At 45.8% G+C, this 20,244-nt stretch overlaps 14 non-coding genes and 3 pseudogenes across 14 annotated transcripts; all 17 read right to left on the reverse strand.

Moving 5' to 3' along the window:
* Window positions 1–371: 371 nt before the first annotated feature.
* On the reverse strand, window positions 372–562 carry LOC141214643 (U2 spliceosomal RNA). Its single transcript, XR_012283844.1, has one exon. It is a non-coding gene; the product is annotated as a U2 spliceosomal RNA (small nuclear RNA).
* A 1,115-nt stretch (window positions 563–1,677) lies between these two features.
* On the reverse strand, window positions 1,678–1,868 carry LOC141214644 (U2 spliceosomal RNA). Its single transcript, XR_012283845.1, has one exon. It is a non-coding gene; the product is annotated as a U2 spliceosomal RNA (small nuclear RNA).
* Window positions 1,869–2,983: 1,115 nt separating this feature from the next.
* LOC141214645 (U2 spliceosomal RNA) lies at window positions 2,984–3,174 on the reverse strand. Its single transcript, XR_012283846.1, has one exon. It is a non-coding gene; the product is annotated as a U2 spliceosomal RNA (small nuclear RNA).
* Window positions 3,175–4,289: 1,115 nt separating this feature from the next.
* Window positions 4,290–4,480, reverse strand: LOC141214647 (U2 spliceosomal RNA). Its single transcript, XR_012283847.1, has one exon. It is a non-coding gene; the product is annotated as a U2 spliceosomal RNA (small nuclear RNA).
* Window positions 4,481–5,595: 1,115 nt separating this feature from the next.
* Window positions 5,596–5,780, reverse strand: LOC141214937 (U2 spliceosomal RNA). Its single transcript, XR_012284123.1, has one exon. It is a non-coding gene; the product is annotated as a U2 spliceosomal RNA (small nuclear RNA).
* A 792-nt stretch (window positions 5,781–6,572) lies between these two features.
* On the reverse strand, window positions 6,573–6,664 carry LOC141214478 (U2 spliceosomal RNA; annotated as a pseudogene).
* Window positions 6,665–7,779: 1,115 nt separating this feature from the next.
* On the reverse strand, window positions 7,780–7,970 carry LOC141214648 (U2 spliceosomal RNA). Its single transcript, XR_012283848.1, has one exon. It is a non-coding gene; the product is annotated as a U2 spliceosomal RNA (small nuclear RNA).
* A 1,115-nt stretch (window positions 7,971–9,085) lies between these two features.
* On the reverse strand, window positions 9,086–9,270 carry LOC141214939 (U2 spliceosomal RNA). The gene has a single exon (XR_012284124.1). It is a non-coding gene; the product is annotated as a U2 spliceosomal RNA (small nuclear RNA).
* Window positions 9,271–10,062: 792 nt separating this feature from the next.
* On the reverse strand, window positions 10,063–10,154 carry LOC141214479 (U2 spliceosomal RNA; annotated as a pseudogene).
* Window positions 10,155–11,269: 1,115 nt separating this feature from the next.
* LOC141214649 (U2 spliceosomal RNA) lies at window positions 11,270–11,460 on the reverse strand. The gene has a single exon (XR_012283849.1). It is a non-coding gene; the product is annotated as a U2 spliceosomal RNA (small nuclear RNA).
* Window positions 11,461–12,575: 1,115 nt separating this feature from the next.
* Window positions 12,576–12,760, reverse strand: LOC141214910 (U2 spliceosomal RNA). Its single transcript, XR_012284099.1, has one exon. It is a non-coding gene; the product is annotated as a U2 spliceosomal RNA (small nuclear RNA).
* Window positions 12,761–13,284: 524 nt separating this feature from the next.
* On the reverse strand, window positions 13,285–13,400 carry LOC141215003 (U2 spliceosomal RNA; annotated as a pseudogene).
* Window positions 13,401–14,515: 1,115 nt separating this feature from the next.
* LOC141214650 (U2 spliceosomal RNA) lies at window positions 14,516–14,706 on the reverse strand. The gene has a single exon (XR_012283850.1). It is a non-coding gene; the product is annotated as a U2 spliceosomal RNA (small nuclear RNA).
* Window positions 14,707–15,821: 1,115 nt separating this feature from the next.
* On the reverse strand, window positions 15,822–16,012 carry LOC141214651 (U2 spliceosomal RNA). Its single transcript, XR_012283851.1, has one exon. It is a non-coding gene; the product is annotated as a U2 spliceosomal RNA (small nuclear RNA).
* A 1,115-nt stretch (window positions 16,013–17,127) lies between these two features.
* LOC141214900 (U2 spliceosomal RNA) lies at window positions 17,128–17,318 on the reverse strand. The gene has a single exon (XR_012284090.1). It is a non-coding gene; the product is annotated as a U2 spliceosomal RNA (small nuclear RNA).
* Window positions 17,319–18,427: 1,109 nt separating this feature from the next.
* LOC141214653 (U2 spliceosomal RNA) lies at window positions 18,428–18,618 on the reverse strand. The gene has a single exon (XR_012283853.1). It is a non-coding gene; the product is annotated as a U2 spliceosomal RNA (small nuclear RNA).
* A 1,115-nt stretch (window positions 18,619–19,733) lies between these two features.
* On the reverse strand, window positions 19,734–19,924 carry LOC141214654 (U2 spliceosomal RNA). The gene has a single exon (XR_012283854.1). It is a non-coding gene; the product is annotated as a U2 spliceosomal RNA (small nuclear RNA).
* Window positions 19,925–20,244: the final 320 nt, after the last annotated feature.

The raw sequence follows: 20,244 nt of genomic DNA on the forward strand, positions 1-20,244 counted from the left end.
TGCTAAATAGATGGTGTGTGTGCAACAATATACTGAAAGGTCAATTATATTGTGCAGCTTATCTCACCACCTGTAGTTATTTAGGTGAAAGCTCCAAAATGCTTGCCTAATATGTCTGTTTATCCAAAAGGAAGTAAAAAGGGAGAGCTAGAAAGATAGCATTGCATCACATTACATGGCAATGCAATGCACAGTTGCTGAAGTTGAACCAAAATGAGCTTGTAATCTGGCTTCTGCAACTTTGAACATGAAAAATCCAATGAGGAGAAGAAAAGCAAAGCCAAAGAGTCCATCCCCAAATCCGACAAACAAGCAAAATGAACAAAAAACATTGAATTCAATTCTTTCTGATTTTAGAAACTGCATTAAAGAAGGGGTGCACCGGTCCTGGAGATACTGCAATACCAGGTCAATGCGTGGAGTGGACAGAGCAAGCTCTTTTTCCATCTCCCTGTTCTAAAAATCCATTTAATATATGGTCCCCAGATAGGGGACGTATCAGATATTAAACTGATAAGAACAGATACTACACTTGATCTTAGCCAAAAGGCCGAGAAGCGATAACCAGAATTGGTTTCAAACTACGGAGCCACCCAAGGATCCTGAAAAGTCCATTTGTGGAGATGAGCTCCTGGACTCCCGTTAAGAAGACATGTTGTCAACCTCTAGATCCCTTACATGCCTGCACTTTTCGGCTTGCTGCTGCTGCAATCCACGCGTTTTAGATCTGCATAACTCCACCTCTTTAAACACAGCACCTTCACCCCCTGCTGTTCCCACCCGCCTCAACACCGTTGGAAGGGAGGAGAACCAATTAAGGCGGGGGGTGGGGTGGAACGAGCAGCTGTCTACCCTTAGCAGGAGGGCTCCTGATTACATACCTCTCCTGCTGCTGCTGCTGCTGGCTGTCCAGCAGCAGACTGAAGGTGGCTGCTGCTGTGAACAGGTATATAAAGGCTCAGAGCCTATTATGACACGCGCAGCCAGCGTTCCATTGCCACATTCCATCTACTGCAGGCAGGATACCTGGCTGGCTGAATGTCGCTGAGAAGCTCACAGAGACCGCCATAAGCAACAGTTTAACAGAATGCCACAGACTAATCAACCAAACTTTTTGGGTTGGGTTCTTTTTTATAGTCTGCAGGCATTAAATGAAAGAAGTCAGTGTTCCAGCAGAAGGAGACAACGTTTCAGAAAAGGCATTGTAGCAAACCAAAAAAGAAATTTTAAGCGCAGCAGAGTATCCAGCGCACATACCTGTTAGCTCAGGTGAGTTTAAAAGGCTGCTGTTGATAACAAGGGCATTTGCTAAATAGATGGTGTGTGTGCAACAATATACTGAAAGGTCAATTATATTGTGCAGCTTATCTCACCACCTGTAGTTATTTAGGTGAAAGCTCCAAAATGCTTGCCTAATATGTCTGTTTATCCAAAAGGAAGTAAAAAGGGAGAGCTAGAAAGATAGCATTGCATCACATTACATGGCAATGCAATGCACAGTTGCTGAAGTTGAACCAAAATGAGCTTGTAATCTGGCTTCTGCAACTTTGAACATGAAAAATCCAATGAGGAGAAGAAAAGCAAAGCCAAAGAGTCCATCCCAAAATCCGACAAACAAGCAAAATGAACAAAAAACATTGAATTCAATTCTTTCTGATTTTAGAAACTGCATTAAAGAAGGGGTGCACCGGTCCTGGAGATACTGCAATACCAGGTCAATGCGTGGAGTGGACAGAGCAAGCTCTTTTTCCATCTCCCTGTTCTAAAAATCCATTTAATATATGGTCCCCAGATAGGGGACGTATCAGATATTAAACTGATAAGAACAGATACTACACTTGATCTTAGCCAAAAGGCCGAGAAGCGATAACCAGAATTGGTTTCAAACTACGGAGCCACCCAAGGATCCTGAAAAGTCCATTTGTGGAGATGAGCTCCTGGACTCCCGTTAAGAAGACATGTTGTCAACCTCTAGATCCCTTACATGCCTGCACTTTTCGGCTTGCTGCTGCTGCAATCCACGCGTTTTAGATCTGCATAACTCCACCTCTTTAAACACAGCACCTTCACCCCCTGCTGTTCCCACCCGCCTCAACACCGTTGGAAGGGAGGAGAACCAATTAAGGCGGGGGGTGGGGTGGAACGAGCAGCTGTCTACCCTTAGCAGGAGGGCTCCTGATTACATATCTCTCCTGCTGCTGCTGCTGCTGGCTGTCCAGCAGCAGACTGAAGGTGGCTGCTGCTGTGCACAGGTATATAAAGGCTCAGAGCCTATTATGACACGCGCAGCCAGCGTTCCATTGCCACATTCCATCTACTGCAGGCAGGATACCTGGCTGGCTGAATGTCGCTGAGAAGCTCACAGAGACCGCCATAAGCAACAGTTTAACAGAATGCCACAGACTAATCAACCAAACTTTTTGGGTTGGGTTCTCTTTTATAGTCTGCAGGCATTAAATGAAAGAAGTCAGTGTTCCAGCAGAAGGAGACAACGTTTCAGAAAAGGCATTGTAGCAAACCAAAAAAGAAATTTTAAGCGCAGCAGAGTAACCAGCGCACATACCTGTTAGCTCAGGTAAGTTTAAAAGGCTGCTGTTGATAACAAGGGCATTTGCTAAATAGATGGTGTGTGTGCAACAATATACTGAAAGGTCAATTATATTGTGCAGCTTATCTCACCACCTGTAGTTATTTAGGTGAAAGCTCCAAAATGCTTGCCTAATATGTCTGTTTATCCAAAAGGAAGTAAAAAGGGAGAGCTAGAAAGATAGCATTGCATCACATTACATGGCAATGCAATGCACAGTTGCTGAAGTTGAACCAAAATGAGCTTGTAATCTGGCTTCTGCAACTTTGAACATGAAAAATCCAATGAGGAGAAGAAAAGCAAAGCCAAAGAGTCCATCCCAAAATCCGACAAACAAGCAAAATGAACAAAAAACATTGAATTCAATTCTTTCTGATTTTAGAAACTGCATTAAAGAAGGGGTGCACCGGTCCTGGAGATACTGCAATACCAGGTCAATGCGTGGAGTGGACAGAGCAAGCTCTTTTTCCATCTCCCTGTTCTAAAAATCCATTTAATATATGGTCCCCAGATAGGGGACGTATCAGATATTAAACTGATAAGAACAGATACTACACTTGATCTTAGCCAAAAGGCCGAGAAGCGATAACCAGAATTGGTTTCAAACTACGGAGCCACCCAAGGATCCTGAAAAGTCCATTTGTGGAGATGAGCTCCTGGACTCCCGTTAAGAAGACATGTTGTCAACCTCTAGATCCCTTACATGCCTGCACTTTTCGGCTTGCTGCTGCTGCAATCCACGCGTTTTAGATCTGCATAACTCCACCTCTTTAAACACAGCACCTTCACCCCCTGCTGTTCCCACCCGCCTCAACACCGTTGGAAGGGAGGAGAACCAATTAAGGCGGGGGGTGGGGTGGAACGAGCAGCTGTCTACCCTTAGCAGGAGGGCTCCTGATTACATACCTCTCCTGCTGCTGCTGCTGCTGGCTGTCCAGCAGCAGACTGAAGGTGGCTGCTGCTGTGCACAGGTATATAAAGGCTCAGAGCCTATTATGACACGCGCAGCCAGCGTTCCATTGCCACATTCCATCTACTGCAGGCAGGATACCTGGCTGGCTGAATGTCGCTGAGAAGCTCACAGAGACCGCCATAAGCAACAGTTTAACAGAATGCCACAGACTAATCAACCAAACTTTTTGGGTTGGGTTCTCTTTTATAGTCTGCAGGCATTAAATGAAAGAAGTCAGTGTTCCAGCAGAAGGAGACAACGTTTCAGAAAAGGCATTGTAGCAAACCAAAAAAGATATTTTAAGCGCAGCAGAGTAACCAGCGCACATACCTGTTAGCTCAGGTGAGTTTAAAAGGCTGCTGTTGATAACAAGGGCATTTGCTAAATAGATGGTGTGTGTGCAACAATATACTGAAAGGTCAATTATATTGTGCAGCTTATCTCACCACCTGTAGTTATTTAGGTGAAAGCTCCAAAATGCTTGCCTAATATGTCTGTTTATCCAAAAGGAAGTAAAAAGGGAGAGCTAGAAAGATAGCATTGCATCACATTACATGGCAATGCAATGCACAGTTGCTGAAGTTGAACCAAAATGAGCTTGTAATCTGGCTTCTGCAACTTTGAACATGAAAAATCCAATGAGGAGAAGAAAAGCAAAGCCAAAGAGTCCATCCCAAAATCCGACAAACAAGCAAAATGAACAAAAAACATTGAATTCAATTCTTTCTGATTTTAGAAACTGCATTAAAGAAGGGGTGCACCGGTCCTGGAGATACTGCAATACCAGGTCAATGCGTGGAGTGGACAGAGCAAGCTCTTTTTCCATCTCCCTGTTCTAAAAATCCATTTAATATATGGTCCCCAGATAGGGGACGTATCAGATATTAAACTGATAAGAACAGATACTACACTTGATCTTAGCCAAAAGGCCGAGAAGCGATAACCAGAATTGGTTTCAAACTACGGAGCCACCCAAGGATCCTGAAAAGTCCATTTGTGGAGATGAGCTCCTGGACTCCCGTTAAGAAGACATGTTGTCAACCTCTAGATCCCTTACATGCCTGCACTTTTCGGCTTGCTGCTGCTGCAATCCACACGTTTTAGATCTGCATAACTCCACCTCTTTAAACACAGCACCTTCACCCCCTGCTGTTCCCACCCGCCTCAACACCGTTGGAAGGGAGGAGAACCAATTAAGGCGGGGGGTGGGGTGGAACGAGCAACTGTCTACCCTTAGCAGGAGGGCTCCTGATTACATACCTCTCCTGCTGCTGCTGCTGCTGGCTGTCCAGCAGCAGACTGAAGGTGGCTGCTGCTGTGCACAGGTATATAAAGGCTCAGAGCCTATTATGACACGCGCAGCCAGCGTTCCATTGCCACATTCCATCTACTGCAGGCAGGATACCTGGCTGGCTGAATGTCGCTGAGAAGCTCACAGAGACTGCCATAAGCAACAGTTTAACAGAATGCCACAGACTAATCAACCAAACTTTTTGGGTTGGGTTCTCTTTTATAGTCTGCAGGCATTAAATGAAAGAAGTCAGTGTTCCAGCAGAAGGAGACAACGTTTCAGAAAAGGCATTGTAACAAACCAAAAAAGAAATTTTAAGCGCAGCAGAGTAACCAGCGCACATACCTGTTAGCTCAGGTGAGTTTAAAAGGCTGCTGTTGATAACAAGGGCATTTGCTAAATAGATGGTGTGTGTGCAACAATATACTGAAAGGTCAATTATATTGTGCAGCTTATCTCACCACCTGTAGTTATTTAGGTGAAAGCTCCAAAATGCTTGCCTAATATGTCTGTTTATCCAAAAGGAAGTAAAAAGGGAGAGCTAGAAAGATAGCATTGCATCACATTACATGGCAATGCAATGCACAGTTGCTGAAGTTGAACCAAAATGAGCTTGTAATCTGGCTTCTGCAACTTTGAACATGAAAAATCCAATGAGGAGAAGAAAAGCAAAGCCAAAGAGTCCATCCCAAAATCCGACAAACAAGCAAAATGAACAAAAAACATTGAATTCAATTCTTTCTGATTTTAGAAACTGCATTAAAGAAGGGGTGCACCGGTCCTGGAGATACTGCAATACCAGGTCAATGCGTGGAGTGGACAGAGCAAGCTCTTTTTCCATCTCCCTGTTCTAAAAATCCATTTAATATATGGTCCCCAGATAGGGGACGTATCAGATATTAAACTGATAAGAACAGATTTTTTTTTTTTTATCGAAAGCCCGAATTCGTGTACAAAACCCGAGTGCGCTTAAAAAAGTGACAAGTGCCACAAAAAAAAGTGCACTAGGATGCTGGTCTTCTTGAAACCCTCTCCAAAAGGAGAAGGGTCCCCCAAACCATTCCCCGTCCCTCCGAGCCAGAAGGCCACAGCGAGGCACAGGGACAAATAGCCACCTCCAGCCGGAGCCAGAGGCGACCCAATCTTACCCTCAATACCTGCCCGAGTTCTCACCCGAGCAAGGCACTGGGAGCCAAAGACTGTGCTCCCCTCCCGGAAGAGGGGAGCCAACAACGCTCTCCTCCCGAAAGAGGAGAGCCAGGGGGGTTCAGGGGGGAGCGGAACCTGATGGCCACACACTCCCCCCCTAGACCTGCCAAGAGAGGAACCCGTAAGGGAACCGCATCCCGACAAAATCCTAGTAAGGACGTGGACACACGTGAAAAAGTGGACACACAGTGACAAAAAAAAATTAAATAAATAGTGAAGGTTTCACAGTATAATACTGCCCGGACCTTCGACCGGGAATTGAAAAATTCCCCATCCTAAGGCCAGAAGGCCCGGAATAAGGGTGTGTGAAGAAAGAAATATTGAAGTGCTAGTGCAAATGTGCCATAAACTCAAGTGGGGTTCCCAATCCCAGTGAGTTAAGGCACCCCAGGGTCACCACTCCTGGGGCACTTCACACTTCGGGCTTTCGATCTTCCCCGGCCCAATGGCGTCGATCCTGGGGGGCCATGCTTTCCACCAGATGACTATATTAGCCACCTGGCGTACTAACAAGCGCCTAAACCCCAGTGTGCATAATGTATCAATCTACTAGGGCGGCCAACATCCAAAACCGCCTTTTCGAAAGATACTACACTTGATCTTAGCCAAAAGGCCGAGAAGCGATAACCAGAATTGGTTTCAAACTACGGAGCCACCCAAGGATCCTGAAAAGTCCATTTGTGGAGATGAGCTCCTGGACTCCCGTTAAGAAGACATGTTGTCAACCTCTAGATCCCTTACATGCCTGCACTTTTCGGCTTGCTGCTGCTGCAATCCACGCGTTTTAGATCTGCATAACTCCACCTCTTTAAACACAGCACCTTCACCCCCTGCTGTTCCCACCCGCCTCAACACCGTTGGAAGGGAGGAGAACCAATTAAGGCGGGGGGTGGGGTGGAACGAGCAGCTGTCTACCCTTAGCAGGAGGGCTCCTGATTACATACCTTTCCTGCTGCTGCTGCTGCTGGCTGTCCAGCAGCAGACTGAAGGTGGCTGCTGCTGTGCACAGGTATATAAAGGCTCAGAGCCTATTATGACACGCGCAGCCAGCGTTCCATTGCCACATTCCATCTACTGCAGGCAGGATACCTGGCTGGCTGAATGTCGCTGAGAAGCTCACAGAGACCGCCATAAGCAACAGTTTAACAGAATGCCACAGACTAATCAACCAAACTTTTTGGGTTGGGTTCTCTTTTATAGTCTGCAGGCATTAAATGAAAGAAGTCAGTGTTCCAGCAGAAGGAGACAACGTTTCAGAAAAGGCATTGTAGCAAACCAAAAAAGAAATTTTAAGCGCAGCAGAGTAACCAGCGCACATACCTGTTAGCTCAGGTGAGTTTAAAAGGCTGCTGTTGATAACAAGGGCATTTGCTAAATAGATGGTGTGTGTGCAACAATATACTGAAAGGTCAATTATATTGTGCAGCTTATCTCACCACCTGTAGTTATTTAGGTGAAAGCTCCAAAATGCTTGCCTAATATGTCTGTTTATCCAAAAGGAAGTAAAAAGGGAGAGCTAGAAAGATAGCATTGCATCACATTACATGGCAATGCAATGCACAGTTGCTGAAGTTGAACCAAAATGAGCTTGTAATCTGGCTTCTGCAACTTTGAACATGAAAAATCCAATGAGGAGAAGAAAAGCAAAGCCAAAGAGTCCATCCCAAAATCCGACAAACAAGCAAAGTGAACAAAAAACATTGAATTCAATTCTTTCTGATTTTAGAAACTGCATTAAAGAAGGGGTGCACCGGTCCTGGAGATACTGCAATACCAGGTCAATGCGTGGAGTGGACAGAGCAAGCTCTTTTTCCATCTCCCTGTTCTAAAAATCCATTTAATATATGGTCCCCAGATAGGGGACGTATCAGATATTAAACTGATAAGAACAGATACTACACTTGATCTTAGCCAAAAGGCCGAGAAGCGATAACCAGAATTGGTTTCAAACTACGGAGCCACCCAAGGATCCTGAAAAGTCCATTTGTGGAGATGAGCTCCTGGACTCCCGTTAAGAAGACATGTTGTCAACCTCTAGATCCCTTACATGCCTGCACTTTTCGGCTTGCTGCTGCTGCAATCCACGCGTTTTAGATCTGCATAACTCCACCTCTTTAAACACAGCACCTTCACCCCCTGCTGTTCCCACCCGCCTCAACACCGTTGGAAGGGAGGAGAACCAATTAAGGCGGGGGGTGGGGTGGAACGAGCAACTGTCTACACTTAGCAGGAGGGCTCCTGATTACATACCTCTCCTGCTGCTGCTGCTGCTGGCTGTCCAGCAGCAGACTGAAGGTGGCTGCTGCTGTGCACAGGTATATAAAGGCTCAGAGCCTATTATGACACGCGCAGCCAGCGTTCCATTGCCACATTCCATCTACTGCAGGCAGGATACCTGGCTGGCTGAATGTCGCTGAGAAGCTCACAGAGACCGCCATAAGCAACAGTTTAACAGAATGCCACAGACTAATCAACCAAACTTTTTGGGTTGGGTTCTCTTTTATAGTCTGCAGGCATTAAATGAAAGAAGTCAGTGTTCCAGCAGAAGGAGACAACGTTTCAGAAAAGGCATTGTAGCAAACCAAAAAAGAAATTTTAAGCGCAGCAGAGTAACCAGCGCACATACCTGTTAGCTCAGGTGAGTTTAAAAGGCTGCTGTTGATAACAAGGGCATTTGCTAAATAGATGGTGTGTGTGCAACAATATACTGAAAGGTCAATTATATTGTGCAGCTTATCTCACCACCTGTAGTTATTTAGGTGAAAGCTCCAAAATGCTTGCCTAATATGTCTGTTTATCCAAAAGGAAGTAAAAAGGGAGAGCTAGAAAGATAGCATTGCATCACATTACATGGCAATGCAATGCACAGTTGCTGAAGTTGAACCAAAATGAGCTTGTAATCTGGCTTCTGCAACTTTGAACATGAAAAATCCAATGAGGAGAAGAAAAGCAAAGCCAAAGAGTCCATCCCAAAATCCGACAAACAAGCAAAATGAACAAAAAACATTGAATTCAATTCTTTCTGATTTTAGAAACTGCATTAAAGAAGGGGTGCACCGGTCCTGGAGATACTGCAATACCAGGTCAATGCGTGGAGTGGACAGAGCAAGCTCTTTTTCCATCTCCCTGTTCTAAAAATCCATTTAATATATGGTCCCCAGATAGGGGACGTATCAGATATTAAACTGATAAGAACAGATTTTTTTTTTTTTATCGAAAGCCCGAATTCGTGTACAAAACCCGAGTGCGCTTAAAAAAGTGACAAGTGCCACAAAAAAAAGTGCACTAGGATGCTGGTCTTCTTGAAACCCTCTCCAAAAGGAGAAGGGTCCCCCAAACCATTGCCCGTCCCTCCGAGCCAGAAGGCCACAGCGAGGCACAGGGACAAATAGCCACCTCCAGCCGGAGCCAGAGGCGACCCAATCTTACCCTCAATACCTGCCCGAGTTCTCACCCGAGCAAGGCACTGGGAGCCAAAGACTGTGCTCCCCTCCCGGAAGAGGGGAGCCAACAACGCTCTCCTCCCGAAAGAGGAGAGCCAGGGGGGTTCAGGGGGGAGCGGAACCTGATGGCCACACACTCCCCCCCTAGACCTGCCAAGAGAGGAACCCGTAAGGGAACCGCATCCCGACAAAATCCTAGTAAGGACGTGGACACACGTGAAAAAGTGGACACACAGTGACAAAAAAAAATTAAATAAATAGTGAAGGTTTCACAGTATAATACTGCCCGGACCTTCGACCGGGAATTGAAAAATTCCCCATCCTAAGGCCAGAAGGCCCGGAATAAGGGTGTGTGAAGAAAGAAATATTGAAGTGCTAGTGCAAATGTGCCATAAACTCAAGTGGGGTTCCCAATCCCAGTGAGTTAAGGCACCCCAGGGTCACCACTCCTGGGGCACTTCACACTTCGGGCTTTCGATCTTCCCCGGCCCAATGGCGTCGATCCTGGGGGGCCATGCTTTCCACCAGATGACTATATTAGCCACCTGGCGTACTAACAAGCGCCTAAACCCCAGTGTGCATAATGTATCAATCTACTAGGGCGGCCAACATCCAAAACCGCCTTTTCGAAAGATACTACACTTGATCTTAGCCAAAAGGCCGAGAAGCGATAACCAGAATTGGTTTCAAACTACGGAGCCACCCAAGGATCCTGAAAAGTCCATTTGTGGAGATGAGCTCCTGGACTCCCGTTAAGAAGACATGTTGTCAACCTCTAGATCCCTTACATGCCTGCACTTTTCGGCTTGCTGCTGCTGCAATCCACGCGTTTTAGATCTGCATAACTCCACCTCTTTAAACACAGCACCTTCACCCCCTGCTGTTCCCACCCGCCTCAACACCGTTGGAAGGGAGGAGAACCAATTAAGGCGGGGGGTGGGGTGGAACGAGCAGCTGTCTACCCTTAGCAGGAGGGCTCCTGATTACATACCTCTCCTGCTGCTGCTGCTGCTGGCTGTCCAGCAGCAGACTGAAGGTGGCTGCTGCTGTGCACAGGTATATAAAGGCTCAGAGCCTATTATGACACGCGCAGCCAGCGTTCCATTGCCACATTCCATCTACTGCAGGCAGGATACCTGGCTGGCTGAATGTCGCTGAGAAGCTCACAGAGACCGCCATAAGCAACAGTTTAACAGAATGCCACAGACTAATCAACCAAACTTTTTGGGTTGGGTTCTCTTTTATAGTCTGCAGGCATTAAATGAAAGAAGTCAGTGTTCCAGCAGAAGGAGACAACGTTTCAGAAAAGGCATTGTAGCAAACCAAAAAAGAAATTTTAAGCGCAGCAGAGTAACCAGCGCACATACCTGTTAGCTCAGGTGAGTTTAAAAGGCTGCTGTTGATAACAAGGGCATTTGCTAAATAGATGGTGTGTGTGCAACAATATACTGAAAGGTCAATTATATTGTGCAGCTTATCTCACCACCTGTAGTTATTTAGGTGAAAGCTCCAAAATGCTTGCCTAATATGTCTGTTTATCCAAAAGGAAGTAAAAAGGGAGAGCTAGAAAGATAGCATTGCATCACATTACATGGCAATGCAATGCACAGTTGCTGAAGTTGAACCAAAATGAGCTTGTAATCTGGCTTCTGCAACTTTGAACATGAAAAATCCAATGAGGAGAAGAAAAGCAAAGCCAAAGAGTCCATCCCAAAATCCGACAAACAAGCAAAATGAACAAAAAACATTGAATTCAATTCTTTCTGATTTTAGAAACTGCATTAAAGAAGGGGTGCACCGGTCCTGGAGATACTGCAATACCAGGTCAATGCGTGGAGTGGACAGAGCAAGCTCTTTTTCCATCTCCCTGTTCTAAAAATCCATTTAATATATGGTCCCCAGATAGGGGACGTATCAGATATTAAACTGATAAGAACAGATACTACACTTGATCTTAGCCAAAAGGCCGAGAAGCGATAACCAGAATTGGTTTCAAACTACGGAGCCACCCAAGGATCCTGAAAAGTCCATTTGTGGAGATGAGCTCCTGGACTCCCGTTAAGAAGACATGTTGTCAACCTCTAGATCCCTTACATGCCTGCACTTTTCGGCTTGCTGCTGCTGCAATCCACGCGTTTTAGATCTGCATAACTCCACCTCTTTAAACACAGCACCTTCACCCCCTGCTGTTCCCACCCGCCTCAACACCGTTGGAAGGGAGGAGAACCAATTAAGGCGGGGGGTGGGGTGGAACGAGCAGCTGTCTACCCTTAGCAGGAGGGCTCCTGATTACATACCTCTCCTGCTGCTGCTGCTGCTGGCTGTCCAGCAGCAGACTGAAGGTGGCTGCTGCTGTGCACAGGTATATAAAGGCTCAGAGCCTATTATGACACGCGCAGCCAGCGTTCCATTGCCACATTCCATCTACTGCAGGCAGGATACCTGGCTGGCTGAATGTCGCTGAGAAGCTCACAGAGACCGCCATAAGCAACAGTTTAACAGAATGCCACAGACTAATCAACCAAACTTTTTGGGTTGGGTTCTCTTTTATAGTCTGCAGGCATTAAATGAAAGAAGTCAGTGTTCCAGCAGAAGGAGACAACGTTTCAGAAAAGGCATTGTAGCAAACCAAAAAAGAAATTTTAAGCGCAGCAGAGTAACCAGCGCACATACCTGTTAGCTCAGGTGAGTTTAAAAGGCTGCTGTTGATAACAAGGGCATGTGCTAAATAGATGGTGTGTGTGCAACAATATACTGAAAGGTCAATTATATTGTGCAGCTTATCTCACCACCTGTAGTTATTTAGGTGAAAGCTCCAAAATGCTTGCCTAATATGTCTGTTTATCCAAAAGGAAGTAAAAAGGGAGAGCTAGAAAGATAGCATTGCATCACATTACATGGCAATGCAATGCACAGTTGCTGAAGTTGAACCAAAATGAGCTTGTAATCTGGCTTCTGCAACTTTGAACATGAAAAATCCAATGAGGAGAAGAAAAGCAAAGCCAAAGAGTCCATCCCAAAATCCGACAAACAAGCAAAATGAACAAAAAACATTGAATTCAATTCTTTCTGATTTTAGAAACTGCATTAAAGAAGGGGTGCACCGGTCCTGGAGATACTGCAATACCAGGTCAATGCGTGGAGTGGACAGAGCAAGCTCTTTTTCCATCTCCCTGTTCTAAAAATCCATTTAATATATGGTCCCCAGATAGGGGACGTATCAGATATTAAACTGATAAGAACAGATTTTTTTTTGATTGAAGCTGCATCCAAGGCACTGAAAAATGTGACCGAAGTCACACCAAAACAGCGCACGAGGCGAGGATTCATGTGGACCCTTCCCGGAGGAGAGGGTCCCCAATAAACCATCCCCATCCCTCCGAGCCAGAAGGCCACAGCGAGGGTCAGGGATCTCCGATGCTCTCCCTAGCCGAAGCCGGAGAAGAGCCGTTTTCGTGCTCCCAGCTTCCATCTAGGCTGCCACCCTAGTGGAGCTGGAGCCTGTGTTGGTTTCTCAGCCCAAAGCTGACCGGACCTCCGACCGGGTTTATAAAAATTCCCCTTCCTAGCCCGGAGGCCAGGAATAGGGGGGGTTGCTCAGAAAGTATGATTGGCAAAGGTGCGGCGTGCTACGAAGCCAAGTCTTTCTGGGGTTCCCAGTCCCAGTAAGCTTGGACTCCCACCAGGGCGCCTACTCCTGGGGCACATTGCTCCAAAGCCCTCACACTTACCCAGCCTAGTGACTTCAATCCTGGAGGGCCATGTTTTCCATCAGATAACTCTATGAGCCACCTGGCGTACTAACAAGTGCACCAAACCAGTGTGTAATATGCATCAATTTACTAGGGCAGCCCAAGGACAAAACTGCCTTTTCAAAAGATACTACACTTGATCTTAGCCAAAAGGCCGAGAAGCGATAACCAGAATTGGTTTCAAACTACGGAGCCACCCAAGGATCCTGAAAAGTCCATTTGTGGAGATGAGCTCCTGGACTCCCGTTAAGAAGACATGTTGTCAACCTCTAGATCCCTTACATGCCTGCACTTTTCGGCTTGCTGCTGCTGCAATCCACGCGTTTTAGATCTGCATAACTCCACCTCTTTAAACACAGCACCTTCACCCCCTGCTGTTCCCACCCGCCTCAACACCGTTGGAAGGGAGGAGAACCAATTAAGGCGGGGGGTGGGGTGGAACGAGCAGCTGTCTACCCTTAGCAGGAGGGCTCCTGATTACATACCTCTCCTGCTGCTGCTGCTGCTGGCTGTCCAGCAGCAGACTGAAGGTGGCTGCTGCTGTGCACAGGTATATAAAGGCTCAGAGCCTATTATGACACGCGCAGCCAGCGTTCCATTGCCACATTCCATCTACTGCAGGCAGGATACCTGGCTGGCTGAATGTCGTAGAGAAGCTCACAGAGACCGCCATAAGCAACAGTTTAACAGAATGCCACAGACTAATCAACCAAACTTTTTGGGTTGGGTTCTCTTTTATAGTCTGCAGGCATTAAATGAAAGAAGTCAGTGTTCCAGCAGAAGGCGACAACGTTTCAGAAAAGGCATTGTAGCAAACCAAAAAAGAAATTTTAAGCGCAGCAGAGTAACCAGCGCACATACCTGTTAGCTCAGGTGAGTTTAAAAGGCTGCTGTTGATAACAAGGGCATTTGCTAAATAGATGGTGTGTGTGCAACAATATACTGAAAGGTCAATTATATTGTGCAGCTTATCTCACCACCTGTAGTTATTTAGGTGAAAGCTCCAAAATGCTTGCCTAATATGTCTGTTTATCCAAAAGGAAGTAAAAAGGGAGAGCTAGAAAGATAGCATTGCATCACATTACATGGCAATGCAATGCACAGTTGCTGAAGTTGAACCAAAATGAGCTTGTAATCTGGCTTCTGCAACTTTGAACATGAAAAATCCAATGAGGAGAAGAAAAGCAAAGCCAAAGAGTCCATCCCAAAATCCGACAAACAAGCAAAATGAACAAAAAACATTGAATTCAATTCTTTCTGATTTTAGAAACTGCATTAAAGAAGGGGTGCACCGGTCCTGGAGATACTGCAATACCAGGTCAATGCGTGGAGTGGACAGAGCAAGCTCTTTTTCCATCTCCCTGTTCTAAAAATCCATTTAATATATGGTCCCCAGATAGGGGACGTATCAGATATTAAACTGATAAGAACAGATACTACACTTGATCTTAGCCAAAAGGCCGAGAAGCGATAACCAGAATTGGTTTCAAACTACGGAGCCACCCAAGGATCCTGAAAAGTCCATTTGTGGAGATGAGCTCCTGGACTCCCGTTAAGAAGACATGTTGTCAACCTCTAGATCCCTTACATGCCTGCACTTTTCGGCTTGCTGCTGCTGCAATCCACGCGTTTTAGATCTGCATAACTCCACCTCTTTAAACACAGCACCTTCACCCCCTGCTGTTCCCACCCGCCTCAACACCGTTGGAAGGGAGGAGAACCAATTAAGGCGGGGGGTGGGGTGGAACGAGCAGCTGTCTACCCTTAGCAGGAGGGCTCCTGATTACATACCTCTCCTGCTGCTGCTGCTGCTGGCTGTCCAGCAGCAGACTGAAGGTGGCTGCTGCTGTGCACAGGTATATAAAGGCTCAGAGCCTATTATGACACGCGCAGCCAGCGTTCCATTGCCACATTCCATCTACTGCAGGCAGGATACCTGGCTGGCTGAATGTCGTAGAGAAGCTCACAGAGACCGCCATAAGCAACAGTTTAACAGAATGCCACAGACTAATCAACCAAACTTTTTGGGTTGGGTTCTCTTTTATAGTCTGCAGGCATTAAATGAAAGAAGTCAGTGTTCCAGCAGAAGGCGACAACGTTTCAGAAAAGGCATTGTAGCAAACCAAAAAAGAAATTTTAAGCGCAGCAGAGTAACCAGCGCACATACCTGTTAGCTCAGGTGAGTTTAAAAGGCTGCTGTTGATAACAAGGGCATTTGCTAAATAGATGGTGTGTGTGCAACAATATACTGAAAGGTCAATTATATTGTGCAGCTTATCTCACCACCTGTAGTTATTTAGGTGAAAGCTCCAAAATGCTTGCCTAATATGTCTGTTTATCCAAAAGGAAGTAAAAAGGGAGAGCTAGAAAGATAGCATTGCATCACATTACATGGCAATGCAATGCACAGTTGCTGAAGTTGAACCAAAATGAGCTTGTAATCTGGCTTCTGCAACTTTGAACATGAAAAATCCAATGAGGAGAAGAAAAGCAAAGCCAAAGAGTCCATCCCAAAATCCGACAAACAAGAAAAATGAACAAAAAACATTGAATTCAATTCTTTCTGATTTTAGAAACTGCATTAAAGAAGGGGTGCACCGGTCCTGGAGATACTGCAATACCAGGTCAATGCGTGGAGTGGACAGAGCAAGCTCTTTTTCCATCTCCCTGTTCTAAAAATCCATTTAATATATGGTCCCCAGATAGGGGACGTATCAGATATTAAACTGATAAGAACAGATACTACACTTGATCTTAGCCAAAAGGCCGAGAAGCGATAACCAGAATTGGTTTCAAACTACGGAGCCACCCAAGGATCCTGAAAAGTCCATTTGTGGAGATGAGCTCCTGGACTCCCGTTAAGAAGACATGTTGTCAACCTCTAGATCCCTTACATGCCTGCACTTTTCGGCTTGCTGCTGCTGCAATCCACGCGTTTTAGATCTGCATAACTCCACCTCTTTAAACACAGCACCTTCACCCCCTGCTGTTCCCACCCGCCTCAACACCGTTGGAAGGGAGGAGAACCAATTAAGGCGGGGGGTGGGGTGGAACGAGCAGCTGTCTACCCTTAGCAGGAGGGCTCCTGATTACATACCTCTCCTGCTGCTGCTGCTGCTGGCTGTCCAGCAGCAGACTGAAGGTGGCTGCTGCTGTGCACAGGTATATAAAGGCTCAGAGCCTATTATGACACGCGCAGCCAGCGTTCCATTGCCACATTCCATCTACTGCACGCAGGATACCTGGCTGGCTGAATGTCGCTGAGAAGCTCACAGAGACCGCCATAAGCAACAGTTTAACAGAATGCCACAGACTAATCAACCAAACTTTTTGGGTTGGGTTCTCTTTTATAGTCTGCAGGCATTAAATGAAAGAAGTCAGTGTTCCAGCAGAAGGAGACAACGTTTCAGAAAAGGCATTGTAGCAAACCAAAAAAGAAATTTTAAGCGCAGCAGAGTAACCAGCGCACATACCTGTTAGCTCAGGTGAGTTTAAAAGGCTGCTGTTGATAACAAGGGCATTTGCTAAATAGATGGTGTGTGTGCAACAATATACTGAAAGGTCAATTATATTGTGCAGCTTATCTCACCACCTGTAGTTATTTAGGTGAAAGCTCCAAAATGCTTGCCTAATATGTCTGTTTATCCAAAAGGAAGTAAAAAGGGAGAGCTAGAAAGATAGCATTGCATCACATTACATGGCAATGCAATGCACAGTTGCTGAAGTTGAACCAAAATGAGCTTGTAATCTGGCTTCTGCAACTTTGAACATGAAAAATCCAATGAGGAGAAGAAAAGCAAAGCCAAAGAGTCCATCCCAAAATCCGACAAACAAGCAAAATGAACAAAAAACATTGAATTCAATTCTTTCTGATTTTAGAAACTGCATTAAAGAAGGGGTGCACCGGTCCTGGAGATACTGCAATACCAGGTCAATGCGTGGAGTGGACAGAGCAAGCTCTTTTTCCATCTACCTGTTCTAAAAATCCATTTAATATATGGTCCCCAGATAGGGGACGTATCAGATATTAAACTGATAAGAACAGATACTACACTTGATCTTAGCCGAAAGGCCGAGAAGCGATAACCAGAATTGGTTTCAAACTACGGAGCCACCCAAGGATCCTGAAAAGTCCATTTGTGGAGATGAGCTCCTGGACTCCCGTTAAGAAGACATGTTGTCAACCTCTAGATCCCTTACATGCCTGCACTTTTCGGCTTGCTGCTGCTGCAATCCACGCGTTTTAGATCTGCATAACTCCACCTCTTTAAACACAGCACCTTCACCCCCTGCTGTTCCCACCCGCCTCAACACCGTTGGAAGGGAGGAGAACCAATTAAGGCGGGGGGTGGGGTGGAACGAGCAGCTGTCTACCCTTAGCAGGAGGGCTCCTGATTACATACCTCTCCTGCTGCTGCTGGCTGTCCAGCAGCAGACTGAAGGTGGCTGCTGCTGTGCACAGGTATATAAAGGCTCAGAGCCTATTATGACACGCGCAGCCAGCGTTCCATTGCCACATTCCATCTACTGCAGGCAGGATACCTGGCTGGCTGAATGTCGCTGAGAAGCTCACAGAGACCGCCATAAGCAACAGTTTAACAGAATGCCACAGACTAATCAACCAAACTTTTTGGGTTGGGTTCTCTTTTATAGTCTGCAGGCATTAAATGAAAGAAGTCAGTGTTCCAGCAGAAGGAGACAACGTTTCAGAAAAGGCATTGTAGCAAACCAAAAAAGAAATTTTAAGCGCAGCAGAGTAACCAGCGCACATACCTGTTAGCTCAGGTGAGTTTAAAAGGCTGCTGTTGATAACAAGGGCATGTGCTAAATAGATGGTGTGTGTGCAACAATATACTGAAAGGTCAATTATATTGTGCAGCTTATCTCACCACCTGTAGTTATTTAGGTGAAAGCTCCAAAATGCTTGCCTAATATGTCTGTTTATCCAAAAGGAAGTAAAAAGGGAGAGCTAGAAAGATAGCATTGCATCACATTACATGGCAATGCAATGCACAGTTGCTGAAGTTGAACCAAAATGAGCTTGTAATCTGGCTTCTGCAACTTTGAACATGAAAAATCCAATGAGGAGAAGAAAAGCAAAGCCAAAGAGTCCATCCCAAAATCCGACAAACAAGCAAAATGAACAAAAAACATTGAATTCAATTCTTTCTGATTTTAGAAACTGCATTAAAGAAGGGGTGCACCGGTCCTGGAGATACTGCAATACCAGGTCAATGCGTGGAGTGGACAGAGCAAGCTCTTTTTCCATCTCCCTGTTCTAAAAATCCATTTAATATATGGTCCCCAGATAGGGGACGTATCAGATATTAAACTGATAAGAACAGATACTACACTTGATCTTAGCCAAAAGGCCGAGAAGCGATAACCAGAATTGGTTTCAAACTACGGAGCCACCCAAGGATCCTGAAAAGTCCATTTGTGGAGATGAGCTCCTGGACTCCCGTTAAGAAGACATGTTGTCAACCTCTAGATCCCTTACATGCCTGCACTTTTCGGCTTGCTGCTGCTGCAATCCACGCGTTTTAGATCTGCATAACTCCACCTCTTTAAACACAGCACCTTCACCCCCTGCTGTTCCCACCCGCCTCAACACCGTTGGAAGGGAGGAGAACCAATTAAGGCGGGGGGTGGGGTGGAACGAGCAGCTGTCTACCCTTAGCAGGAGGGCTCCTGATTACATACCTCTCCTGCTGCTGCTGCTGCTGGCTGTCCAGCAGCAGACTGAAGGTGGCTGCTGCTGTGCACAGGTATATAAAGGCTCAGAGCCTATTATGACACGCGCAGCCAGCGTTCCATTGCCACATTCCATCTACTGCAGGCAGGATACCTGGCTGGCTGAATGTCGCTGAGAAGCTCACAGAGACCACCATAAGCAACAGTTTAACAGAATGCCACAGACTAATCAACCAAACTTTTTGGGTTGGGTTCTCTTTTATAGTCTGCAGGCATTAAATGAAAGAAGTCAGTGTTCCAGCAGAAGGAGACAACGTTTCAGAAAAGGCATTGTAGCAAACCAAAAAAGAAATTTTAAGCGCAGCAGAGTAACCAGCGCACATACCTGTTAGCTCAGGTGAGTTTAAAAGGCTGCTGTTGATAACAAGGGCATTTGCTAAATAGATGGTGTGTGTGCAACAATATACTGAAAGGTCAATTATATTGTGCAGCTTATCTCACCACCTGTAGTTATTTAGGTGAAAGCTCCAAAATGCTTGCCTAATATGTCTGTTTATCCAAAAGGAAGTAAAAAGGGAGAGCTAGAAAGATAGCATTGCATCACATTACATGGCAATGCAATGCACAGTTGCTGAAGTTGAACCAAAATGAGCTTGTAATCTGGCTTCTGCAACTTTGAACATGAAAAATCCAATGAGGAGAAGAAAAGCAAAGCCAAAGAGTCCATCCCAAAATCCGACAAACAAGCAAAATGAACAAAAAACATTGAATTCAATTCTTTCTGATTTTAGAAACTGCATTAAAGAAGGGGTGCACCGGTCCTGGAGATACTGCAATACCAGGTCAATGCGTGGAGTGGACAGAGCAAGCTCTTTTTCCATCTCCCTGTTCTAAAAATCCATTTAATATATGGTCCCCAGATAGGGGACGTATCAGATATTAAACTGATAAGAACAGATACTACACTTGATCTTAGCCAAAAGGCCGAGAAGCGATAACCAGAATTGGTTTCAAACTACGGAGCCACCCAAGGATCCTGAAAAGTCCATTTGTGGAGATGAGCTCCTGGACTCCCGTTAAGAAGACATGTTGTCAACCTCTAGATCCCTTACATGCCTGCACTTTTCGGCTTGCTGCTGCTGCAATCCACGCGTTTTAGATCTGCATAACTCCACCTCTTTAAACACAGCACCTTCACCCCCTGCTGTTCCCACCCGCCTCAACACCGTTGGAAGGGAGGAGAACCAATTAAGGCGGGGGGTGGGGTGGAACGAGCAGCTGTCTACCCTTAGCAGGAGGGCTCCTGATTACATACC

This window comes from Phyllobates terribilis, unplaced genomic scaffold (genome assembly GCF_046119375.1).
Source record: "Phyllobates terribilis strain yellow unplaced genomic scaffold, ASM4611937v1 Scaffold_223__1_contigs__length_3252167, whole genome shotgun sequence".
Taxonomy (NCBI): domain Eukaryota; kingdom Metazoa; phylum Chordata; class Amphibia; order Anura; family Dendrobatidae; genus Phyllobates; species Phyllobates terribilis.